This window comes from Ursus maritimus, unplaced genomic scaffold, assembly GCF_017311325.1.
Source record: "Ursus maritimus isolate PB19 unplaced genomic scaffold, ASM1731132v1 scaffold_5, whole genome shotgun sequence".
In the NCBI taxonomy this organism is placed as follows: domain Eukaryota; kingdom Metazoa; phylum Chordata; class Mammalia; order Carnivora; family Ursidae; genus Ursus; species Ursus maritimus.
Window position 1 is genome coordinate 16,527,393 of NW_024426663.1, and position 12,640 is coordinate 16,540,032.

At 33.0% G+C, this 12,640-nt stretch overlaps 1 long non-coding RNA gene across 3 annotated transcripts in view; it reads left to right on the forward strand.

The window, feature by feature from the left end:
* LOC103672171 overlaps positions 1–12,640 on the forward strand; it is a 140,934-nt gene that overhangs the window by 83,436 nt on the left and 44,858 nt on the right. For 2 of the 3 annotated variants that reach the window (XR_005832402.1, XR_005832404.1), the window contains one exon: positions 3,548–3,677. This is a non-coding gene — a long non-coding RNA (uncharacterized LOC103672171). Of the gene's footprint in view, positions 1–3,447; positions 3,514–3,547; positions 3,678–12,640 lie in introns of all 3 variants that reach the window. The other variant, XR_005832403.1, reaches the window with a different exon arrangement.

The following is a 12,640-nucleotide window of genomic DNA, read 5'->3' on the forward strand; positions in this document are numbered from 1 at the left end:
TTATATTAGTTTCAGGTATACAGTATAATGATTCAACAATTCTATACATTATTCAGTGTTCATCATGATAAATGTACTCTTAATACCCTTTATCCCTTTCACCAATCCCCTCATCCACCTTCCCCCTGGCAACCACCATTTTGTGCTCTTTTTTGTTTTGTTATTTAAATTCCCCATATGAGTAAAGTCATATGGTATTTGTCTTTGTCTGACTGACTTATTTCACTTAGCATTGTACACCCTAGATCCATCCATGTTGTTGCAAATGGCAAGATCTCATTCTTTTTCATGGCTGAATAACATTCCATTGTATATATACACCACATCTTCTTTATCCATTCACTTATTTCTGGATACTTGGGTTGTTACTATATCTTGGCTATTGTTAACAATACTACAGTAAACATAGGGGTGCATATATCTTTTTGAACTAGTGTTTTTGTATTCTTTGGGTAAATACCAAGTAGTGAAATTACTGGATTATATGGTAATTTCATTTTTAATTTGTTGAGGAACCTCCATACTGTTTTCCATAGTTGCTGCACCAGTTTGCATTCCCATGAACAGTGCATGAGGGTTTCTTTTTCTCCACGTCCTCGCCATAGATGTTTATAATTGTCATATCTTTGTGATGAGTTGATCCTTTATCACCATAAAATGTCTTTCTTTGTCTCTTGCAACAGTTTTTGATGTAGAATCCATTTGTCTCATATTAATATTGTGAACTGGGCTCCCTTTTTGTTACTATTTGCGTGTAATACCTTTTTCTTTCCTTTCAGTTTCAACTTGTGTCTTTGGGTGTAAAATGAGTCTCTTATATGCAGTTTATGATTGTGTCATATTTTTTTTTAAATTCATCCTATCAATAGTTGACTTATTTTATTTTTTCAAATTTTTATTTAAATTCTAGTTAGTTAACATACAGTGCAGTATTAGTTTCAGGAGTGGAATTCAGTTATTTATTACTTATATACAAGACCCAGTGCTCATCATATCAGGTGCCCTCCTTAATACCCATCACCCATCTAGCCCATCCCCCTCCACCTCCCTCCATCACCCCTGTTTATTTTCTATCTTTAAGAGTCTCTTATGGTTTGTCTCCTTCTCTCCGCCCCCCCATATGTTCATCTGTTCTGTTTCTTAAATTCCACATATGAGTGAAATCATATGGTATTTGTCTTTCTCTGACTGACTTATTTCACTTACCATAACATACTGTAGTTCTATCCATGTTGTTGTGAATGGCAAGATCTCATTCTTTTTCACGGATGAGTAATATTCTAGTATGTATATATACCATATCTTCTTTATCCATCCATCAGTTGATGGACATTTGGGCTCTTTACATAGTTTGGCTATTGTTGATAAGGCTGAATAGCTGTCTTTTAATTGATGAGTTTAACCCATTTACTTTTATAGTGATTATTGGTTATAAAGGACTTATTTCTGCCATTGTGCTATTCATTTTCTATGTGTCATGTCTTTTTTTTTGTTTCTCACTTCCTCAAGTGCTGCCTTCTTTTGTGTTTGATTTTTTTCTAGTATACCATTTTGATTCCCTCTTCATTAATTTTTTTTTTTTAATTGGGTAGAGTTGACACATTGTTGCATTGGCCTTCAGATGTATTCATTTCTTTTAATGTATATTTTTAGTTATTTTCTTAGTGGCTACTATGGGGATTACAGTTAACATCCTAAATTTATAAAAATTTTGTTTGAATTGATACCAGCTTAGTCTCAATTGCATGCATTAACTCTATTCCTTTCTAGCTTTATCCTCTCTTTTCAAATTGTGTCTTTATGCATTGTGTGGCCATTAACATAGATTTATAATTATTATTTTGTGCGTGTCTTTTAAATGATATAGGAAATAAAAAGAGTTATATACCAAATACTAGGTTTTATATTTATAAATAATACTAAATAATCACTTTATCAGTGATCTTTATGTCTTTGTATGGCTTTGAGTTACTGTCTGGTATCCTTTCATTTCAGCCTTAAGTACTTCCATTAGCATTACTTACTAGTAGTGAATTCCTTTTAGCTTTTGTTTATCTGGGAATGTTGTAGTTTCTTTTTCATTTTTGAAGCATTGTTTTGCTGAATACCGAATTCCTGGTTGACATTTTTTTCCTTTCAATTCTTTAAATATATGGTCCTCCTGTCATTTGACCTTCATCGTTTCTGATAAGAAATAGGCCATTAATCTTTCTTGAGGATATCTTGTGTTTGATGAATTGCTTTTCTCTTGTTGCTTTCAAGATTTTTTGTCCTTCCACAATTTGGTAATAATGTGGTGTGGATTTCTTTGTTTGTCCTCCTTAGAGTTTGTTGAGATTATTGGATGTGTATATTTCTATCTTTCATCAAATTTGGGAAGCTTTTGGACAATATTTCTTCAGAATTTTTTTTTTCTGCTTCCTTTTCTTTCTCTTCTCCTGGGACTCCCATAATGTATATATTGATATGTTGATGGTGTCCCAGACGTCTCTTAGGCCCTGTTCATTTTGCTTCAATTTTATTTTTCTCCCCAGACTGGGCAATTATAATTGCTCTGCTTTCAGATGTGATGATTCTTTCTTTTCCTTGCTTATATTTGCTGTTGAATGCCTCTCATGAAATTTTTATCTTTTGTACTTTTTAGCTCCATAATTTTCTACTTTGATCTTTTTAATGATTTCTCTTTGTTGATATTCCTTATTTGTTCATACATACTTTTCCTAATTTACTTTGGTTCTTTGTCCATGGCTTTCTTCAGCTCACTGAGCATATTTAAGGTAGTAAACTAAAGTCTTTGCCTACTAAGTTCAGTCTCTGGGCTTTTTTAGGATAGTTTCTGTCAACTTCTTTTTTTCCTATGAGTCAGTAGTATTTTTCCATTTGTGTGCTTTCTCATTTTCTTATTGATATCTATATTGTAATGTAATTCTAAATATCAAATTCTTCCCTCTACACCAAGGATTGCTACTGTTACTTGATGAAGGCTGCAGTCATTCATTGGTTTAATGACTTTTCCACATCGTTTTTTTTTTTTGTAGACTGTATTTCTTGTCATGTGTGGTCACTGAAGTATGTATTCTGTTACCTCTATGGTCAGCCAGTGACCTGACAGAGATTTCCTTAAAAACCTGGATCCAATGAGGGGAAAAAATTTTAAAGGGGTAGTATGTCTCTGTGACTTCCTTCAGTGATGCAAGCAGAGCAACCTGATGGGTTGAGCCAATGGCCAGGCCTCTGTGTTGGTCATACAGTGAACTGCCGTGTAGATCAAAACACAGTAAACTTTAGTTTTTAGAGGAGAAGGTCTTTAGTGTCTGCCCTGGTGCCAGAAAGCTGCATCAGGAATTTAGGCTGTTTTCCCAATGGTTACTTTTGGCAGGGCTTGCGGATTTTAGCTGCTATGTATAATGCTGAAATTCACTAAAACTTAGTCTCTTTCTTCATCAGGTACTCCCCTGGATGCTACAAGTGTTCAGCTAGACTCCAGAGTTCTGAAATAGTTGTTTCTAACAGGTATTTGTTTTGTTTTTGTTTTTGTTTTTACCAGCTTGATAATTGGTTTGGTGGAGGGATGATTCTAGAGCTTCCTACTCTGTCATCATCCATGACACCACTCCCTGCTGTGTTAATTTTTAAAAGTGTTCCAGTTCGGCAATAAGTTTCATGGTCACCCATTGGTAAGTAAATGACAAGAGCAAGAGAAAGAGATAAAAAGAATTTCTTATAGAAAGTATAAACCATGAGGATCATCAATAAATATTTATTGACTTCTCAAAGAAGATAAGCTGTCAGATGAATGCTATAGGTTTTTCCTAGTTTTAGTTCTATATAGTTTCTGCCCATTAGGAAGTTTTTATACTAGTCTAGCATGGGTACAGTGAATGCCTTTTTGTTAGGGTTGACCAATCTCATTGATTTTTATCATGAGTTTAGATACAGGGTATTATAACATGTAAACTAAGAGGTAGAATCTGTGGAACAATTGTATGTCTTGTTCCTGACATGGGTACCATATTGTCTTCTTTCAACTTGATCCACTTCTCAAATCTGTAGATGGGTCATGAACAATTGCTTCATGGCTGTGTGCAGTCTGCAGGCCTTATGTTGTGTAGGACTGCTATAGACAATGCTCTTTAATTGGGCAGAAGAGTTGCTTCATTGGCTTCCCTCCCATTTCAGAAAACTGAGTACATGCTGTTACTGCAGCATTTTGTCAATGCCAGCTCGAGGAGCAAGATCCTGAGATTGAAAATCAAACTAGGGGCTCCAAATGGTGATAAAGACCACTGCATTTTGACTATTGAGTCTGAATATATTTATAATCATATGGAGGTGTTTTTTTTTTTTTTTTTTTTTTTTTTTTTTAAAGATTTTATTTATTTATTTAACAGAGATAGCCAGCGAGAGAGGGAACACAAGCAGGGGGAGTGGGAGAGGAAGAAGCAGGCTCACAGCAGAGGAGCCTGATGTGGGGCTCGATCCCATAACGCCGGGATCACGCCCTGAGCCGAAGGCAGGCGCTTAACCGCTGTGCCACCCAGGCGCCCCCATGGAGGTGTTTTTTTGAACGTGGGTTAGTATGCATTTATTCATTCTGGAAATTTACTAGACTTCACCTGATTTTAGAGTCCCCATTAAAGTTTTTGGCAACTACTTGGAAAAGTATAATAGAGTACGTTTGGGAAAAATGCTTTCAAGGGGAGATCTTGCATTGACTGGCTGGCTGACTATCTCTCCATCACTCCCACACAAACTCAGAATGCTAGAAGTGATAGCATATCTAATGTTTTTAAAACATAAGTGAATAAAAGTGGAAACGTGAAAATGACTTGTTTACTTTTTTTTTGCCGTGTATTAAACATGCATACATTAATGTTAGTGAAATTAAAATAATTTCCTATTTCTCTAAGTAGCCACATTTTATGGTTGAATTTTAAACTGTAGAAAGCGGGTTGTGATGGAACTCCCATCAGAATATCAGCTGTATCATATGAAAGGACTGCATATATTATCTTAATAGTATTAAAACTTCTTTAAAACATTTTTAATTATAATCATTTTAATTATTTGTATAATCATCTACAAACCAAAATAGTTTTAATCTTTTCCATAGTTTTCCATGTGATTTTAATGCTGTGTACATTAGTATTGGTGCTTGAATATTACTTTTGCTAGCATTAAAATTGTTAACACCGTAGCTTTGTAATGCATATTTGAATATTTAATTATGTTGCTATAAACAGCTTTGCTAATGTTATATTTTCAGTGAATATGATGGGCCTTCTGTTAGTGCTGGCATTTAAACAGTCTTGCTTTCTATTTTCCTATTGTATATACAATGCAAAGTATTCCCACCTGAGGTTTCCCCAAAATTTCACTTGGGAAACAGAACAAATTTGAAGGATGTTTTCTGTATGTTGCTCAAATCATGCTTTGCTTCGAATCAAGCCAAATGATGAAAACATAGTCCAGCCTCCTTTCCAGCAGAATGCAATTACCTCTAAAGCCTATAGTAAAAAGACCAACTAATTGAGAACACTTGTCTTTGTTTTCAGTTAGCAAAAATTCTTAATAAGAATGTCCATTTTCTAAATTCAGAAAGGTGGGTTTATTTTTAATGAATTAAAAGTTGGAAGCTCTGAAAATTAAAGCATATGCAGGTTACTCTCTTCCTCAAGGGGACTTATACTACTGCTGTGCTCGTGTGAAGTAATAATGAGATACCATAAGCAAACAGTAGATGATTCATGTCAGATGGTTCTTCAATAACGTTAGGGGGGAAAAGCAGCTGATGTATGGGATATTGAAGGCAGATTAAGTTGTTAATGTATATTAGTATATTCTTAATTTCCTTTTAATTGAAAAAGACATATTGACTTTAATTAGAACCATTTCACAGGAACTGTCAATTAGCACATGTCAAACTAGTTAATTCAGAACAGAATTCTTTTAATTAGGGTCTGCTTTCCTTTAACTATGGGGCCAATGAAATCAGCCTTTCCTTATCTAGATTTTAAATGTCTCTAAGACATATAATACAAATGTAGACTCTTATCTATTATTAGAAGCCCATATGGATAACATTAAAATGATGATGCTGGCATTGTTCATGCAGCACAAATCAGAGTCCCTTTATGACTGTTAGAAAAAAAATGGCTTTGAACAAAGACTATTTTAAATACCAGATTTATCCTACTTTAAAGAGACTACAAAATTTATGACATGCATGTTCACATTTAAAGTATTATTTAATATGTCTGCTCAAATAAATGGGCCTATTCAAACGTTTTGTGTGTTCTATCAGCCGAAGACACATAAAACATTGTCAAGCCATACAGCAACATTTTTTCCTTAAATGAACTGTAATCAAAAAGGGAAAACAGACTGAATGATTTTTTTTTGCACAACATAAAAATAGCATTGTTAACTTTCATTGCATCCAAAGATTTAATACGAATAGTTGATACAGTGACTAAACCACTAGTACTGAGCTAATGTGATCTTAGTAATCAGGCAGTGTAAAATCTGAAACTTGGCTTTTTCTTAATGTAGTGTGGAATTGGATCATCTTAGTTACACCTGCCATGAGGATGAGCATGTACAGTGAGCTTGGTGGGGCAGGGCTGTATGGTGTTTACCTACAAAATAGGTATACTCAACATTAGAAGATTTTAAAAAAATGATTTATTTATTTTAGAAAGAAAGAGGAGAGCATGTGTGAGCACGCACGAGCGTGGGGGAGGGACAGAGAGGGAGAGAATCTTCAAGCTGACTCCTTGCTGAGCTCAGAGCCCAACACGGGGCTTGATCTCACCACCCATGAGATTGAGTTGAGCTGAAACCAAGAATTGATGCTTAATCGACTGAGCCACCCAGACTCCCCAAAAGATTTTTAAGTGGTTATAGGGGAACATTAATGTGAAATCTAGCTTACTTTATCAGGTAAGATTTAGCCACTATTTTACTGAATTAGAGTAAGCAAGGATTACAGGAATTAATAAAACAGAGTATATAATAAGCTAATGTCTGGATTCCAAAGAGAATTATCTAGTATGTAACCTCATATTTGTTCATTTTTGGTAGGTACATTTAACTTAATGATGACCATAGTGTTCCTTTCTAAAGTGTGCTGTAGTATAACTCAGTAACTACATTTGTGGCAGTTGAATTAAATGAGCAATTGTAGTAATCTACTTTTAGTTAACAGGCAAAACAACAAGAGCAGTAAAAAAAAGATGAAAAAAAAAGCAACCAAAAAAACCCCTTTTTTTTCCAGAGTTGACCTCTTTCTTCTGAACTGTTGTTCTTAGAGGTACCTCAGCTCTCTACTGTGTGTTTGGGAGACACAGCTTACATTTAGCAATTCCATATTTTGTTTAAATCTGTAGCTTTTAACTTTTTTTTGGTGCCATGTAGTCACTTCAGTCTGTTATTAAAGATACTAGTCCTCTTACCAGAAAAATGGGCATGGGCATACATGCACTCAGTGTTTAGGGTGGGAAATCTTAATAAAAAATGATTTGGTACAGCTTGCTAAAGGAGGAAACCTCAGTTGTAATTGACTAATTATAGTGTCACAGGCACTGTTCTTGGTCTGGGAATGTAACAGTGAGTAAGATGAGCTACCTTGACATCTGAGTAACCATGACAAATTATTTAAACATTTTCAGAAATTACTATGTGATTCTTTTTTCTTTTTTTAAAACCTTTTTTACTTTCTGAACTGGTTAAAAATTGACCTATATTTAGAAATCTTATACAAGTTCTAAATGTGACAAGATTGACAATTTTACATAAAAATTGCCTGAAAAATATAATTATTGAAACAGTAGATGAGACTAATTTTATAAGCTTAATTCAACAGATTTTATTAATCATTTCCATCTTAATTATAATTCTATCTTTGTTAATAATCTTAGGTGATATTAATTAATACTACAGTTTTGGTCCATATTTTTGTTTATTTACTTAAATTATATAATTTATGATTATTTATGAAGAAGACATAAGGCATACTGGTAAAATTTTTACAAGTTGGTCTTATTTAAACTCTAAACTGTACAGATAATCTTGGGTGTGGTGCTAATGAATTTCTTGATTATCTGTGAGTCACATATCCATACTGTGCCAGGGTTTAAATTTGAACACACTTTTGAGAAATATCAACACATGCAGAATCTGTTATTCCACTAGATACTCTTAATTCCTTTGTATCTTCAGAGGGGTAATTTTCGGGGTGTGTGTGCACACACATTTAATCTCTAAGAGTCTACTGTAGAGCTTTTGAATATATACGTATAAAGTATACATACTTGGTGTGCTTTAGTCCCACTTTGCTCCTTGATTGTCTGTAGCAGTTTAAATTGCTTTGTCTATTTCAACATATATAAAGTTGACCTTCGGAGCATTTACCAGCAACAAAAATTTTGACCTTTGGAAATTTGCAGGATACATGAGCCTTAACTTGGTTTAATGATCTTAATGGTATAGATAGTGTAGATTTTAAATATTGATAAAAATAGGCAAAAATTATTCAGAGCATATGTTTGTGAATCAAAACCATAGCTACTTAACTCTGACCTGGTTAGCAGCATTTTAACAGATTATTTAAATTATTAGGAGCTATGATTTCAAATAGCTTTATCCATATAGGAAAATTATAGAAATCACTGGAATGCTTTATGTAAAGGAAAGTAGCTTTCAGAATAAAATTTTTAATTGTTGGATTTTAAGAGTTAAATGGAAATTTTCTTAATTATTTCGTCCACTTCTAGATCCTAAATCAATATGGTATTGATTTTACTAGGGACTAAATGCACCATCCTGTATGTGGGATTTCTTTCTCCATACATATGTAGTTATCCCCACCCCTGCAACCCCTGACATACACACATCTTTACTACCTAATGATCAACAGTTGTCTAACATATTAATTATATATTATATTATAATTTAGTAAATTTAATTTTTTATATCTTTAGTGAGAGTGTGTTCATGTATCTTTTGGGAAGTGACAGGGAAATATTGTACATATATATATATATTATCAGCTATTCTCAGGTTAGTTCGGGTCAGTACCCCAAAGTTTTATTAAACACCTCTTATTTTCAGAAACAGTTAATATTAGGCATTATCTTGTTGAACATTAGTTAAAATGTTTATTTGCCTTTCTCCTGACTATGTAGAATCTGTTAAAAACTAGTAATTTTCAGTAAACCAGCAGTTGCCTTTTTCAAAATTCTTTAGTGCTTTATAGTTGAAGGTTATTTCATTTCTTTCACTGATATCATTAGGGGTTCTGGCATATGGAAAATATGGGTTCAAAGTCCAGTATCAGTATTTAGTATCTTTGTAAACTTAGATAAATTGCCTAACTTCTGATGTTCAATTCCCTCCTCTGAAAAATGGGGATAATAATACCTACTTTATAATATTATATGGATTAAATGGAATATGTAAAGGGTTTATTAGCATCTTGTCTTTTACATACTCAATAAATACTGGTTCCTATCCCTTTCTCAGTTTTGTTGTACTAATTGCCTCTACTGAGAAATTTATTGTTAAATAAATTTACCCCTGGATGGAAATACAAATTGTTAACATGAATTTTCTACTATTTTGATAGTTAATAGATATTAACAGGAGAAATGTATCTCTGTCCTTGGTGCTTCCGGTGAAGCCAGCTGATGACAATTGTCTACTTAAGACCAGGAGTCCTTTCTTCACCATTTATGTGAAATATTTTATGACTATCAGTCAGTGAAATGGCTTTTAACAAAATACATTTGTTTATAATAGTTCAATGTAGAATATTCAAATATTCTTTTTTTTTTTTTCTTCAGTCAGCTGTACGCCCAATCTGGGGCTTGAACTCATGACCCCAAGATCAAGAGTTGCATGCTGTACTGACTGAGCCAGCTAGGCATTCCCAAATATTACTGAACAGCAATATTAGCTTCTAAAAATGTAAAAAAGATATATAAAAATAGCCTATAATTCTACCAGCTAGAGGAAATCACTGTAAATATTTCGGTGCACTTTCTATGTATGTGCTGAGAATTTTATTAGGTCATTACATTTTATTCATAATTGTGATTTAAATGGCTGCACAGTATTCATTTTTTAAACTAAGTTCTTTTTGAAGTTTGCATTTTTTCCTGCTCCAATAAGTAAATTTAGAATGTATATTTTTATATATATAAATTTTATATGCATTTCTTATTATTTCTTTAAGATAATTCTGAGGAGTAGAATTATTGGTCAAAGAAAATTAACATTAACATTTGATATATATTAACCCAAGTTGCTTTCTAGGAAAGTGTCAATTTATACTCCCACTATCCCCAAATACGACCTTCTGACAAAAGAGTGAATTGATTTTTGAATATACAGTTTGGCTAGTTGTTAAGTCAGTTGATTAATGTATAGTTTTTGGCTAATTGATTTTTGCCTAATTGATTCAGTTTGGCACTAATTTAGGAAGAGGCCAGATATCATTTTAATGACCCATGTGATCTCGCTGGGGATTTACTGAAGATAGCTTTTAATTTAAAAGTGATGTTTAAAGTAACATTTGGTGCAAGTGGTAGCTGGTATGCCAATTTGACTTAGTCATATTTTGATTTTTATATGTTATGAGGTCTCTTTGGGGCTAATTTCTATAGCAATTTTTAGAGGAAAATGAGATTCTTCTAATGTGCAATTAACGTATTTGCATTATTGGTAATATATTGAGAGAAACTTAAGGGTAAAAGTCAGCTCATTTTATTTTGTAGTAAAATCAGAAATAGGAAAAATATGCTAACATGATAATATCTAATGAGGGAAATGTTCCATGCAGATGTCTGTTTTTCTATTAATCCCTAAAATGACTCCATGCTTTTATTTATATGGGTAACATCAGATACAAACATGTTACTAGGAATATATAGCCACTTACAAAAAGGATAAAAATAATATGAGTTTAGAATTTTACTAAATTGTGTTTTAAAGGTGATTTAAATCTTTAGATAATGTAAGATTTGAGATTTCAACAAAGATATAGTCTGCGTATGCTACTTCCTAGAGTTATTTAGGTATTTTTCTCTTGTTTAGCTGCATTTACCACAGCTTGTAACATAGGGAAATGAGAACTGGGTCCTGTATGATGGATCTTTTATGGGACACAGAGAAATATGATTTTACTTAGTTATTTTTTAAGCCTCTATCTAGGCACACTGCAACCAATATTACATTTATGATAGTATACAGATGATGGCATAAGCTCTCAAGCTAACAAAAAGGGCATGGAAAGGAAAAGAGAAAACACAATTTTTTGTTTTTGTTGTCAGTAGGAATTTTCATGTTTTCTTTGTACATTGGGCACCTTTTCATTTTTATTGTGCTACACCGATAGCATTGTTGCATTTCATTAACACCAACTTAGTGAAAATGAAAAAAAGAATATTTTGCTGCTCTTACTATTGTTCTAGATTTCTGTCCTGTAATACTTACCTTTTAAAGTTATGAGTTATTTCGGAATAGAAATGCTTTAAGGACATGTATTTTGTTTTAAGCTAGATTAGGCTGCTAAATAAAGTAAATTTGGACCTTTCTCTTCATGGTTGATAAATATGTTGTGGTATTAATACAGGCAAATACAAACAGTTGTTATATTCTGCACTTGTCATTTTCTCTACTGAATATGTGTCAGTGAAGGCACAGCTTTGGTAAGGGCTGGGGAGAGACATATACAGAAATGATCACACTTTTGCATTGGTAATAGCATCCTTCAGTCTTGAAACTCACAAAACAAGTAATAAGGTCACACCGCTAGCTACACATATTTTATACAAACTCTATCAGATTTGATAGTGACAGAGACAGGGAGTGTGGGTGTAGGGAGTTGGAAAGATGAAATAGGGAAAGATGTAGAAGAGAATAATGCTCTAGGCATTTGATTTTTAATTTGTAGAATCAACTTTTTTTTTCTCTTAAGTCTTGAACTTATGTTTGTAACTGAAGTTAATTTAAGCATAGTTGCCAAAATAATGAAATAAATCATTTATGACTTGATATCTTGTTTGTTATTGAATATTCTGATTAGGTATAAGTAGGTCATCATATAGTTTATAAATCTTAATGCTTCGTCATTTGTGAATATGCCTGATATTAAAAAACCATATTATTTGCTTGGATTTTTCTTTGCTCTCGAGGATAAATGGGCAAAACATGAACTTCATTATGAATTTCTCTTAAAATTTTGATTTACAGTTTATTTTCTCAAGACTCAGTTTGAATTACAGAGATCATGTTCTACCTGTAACCTCTTATGGGAGGTTTCCAAATGAGTAAGTTGACCTTCTGGGATAAGAAATTTTGGGAGGTATTCGAAATTAATAGATGCTATTATGTTGGCTGCTGCTAATATGTTACAATTTATTCTTCAAAAAGCCCAGTTGAATGCAAGTGTCATTTGATGAGTGTTGGGGATAGACAATCATTTATAAGGCTGATGGTACTGTTTTGTCAGTTTCGTTTCCTTTCCTTTCCTTTCCTTTCCTTTCCTTTTTCTTTTCTTTTCTTCTTTTTTTTTTAACCTTGATAGGCACCAGGATCAACTTAAAAAAAGGTAATGTCAGGCTTAGGATTTTAGCAAATA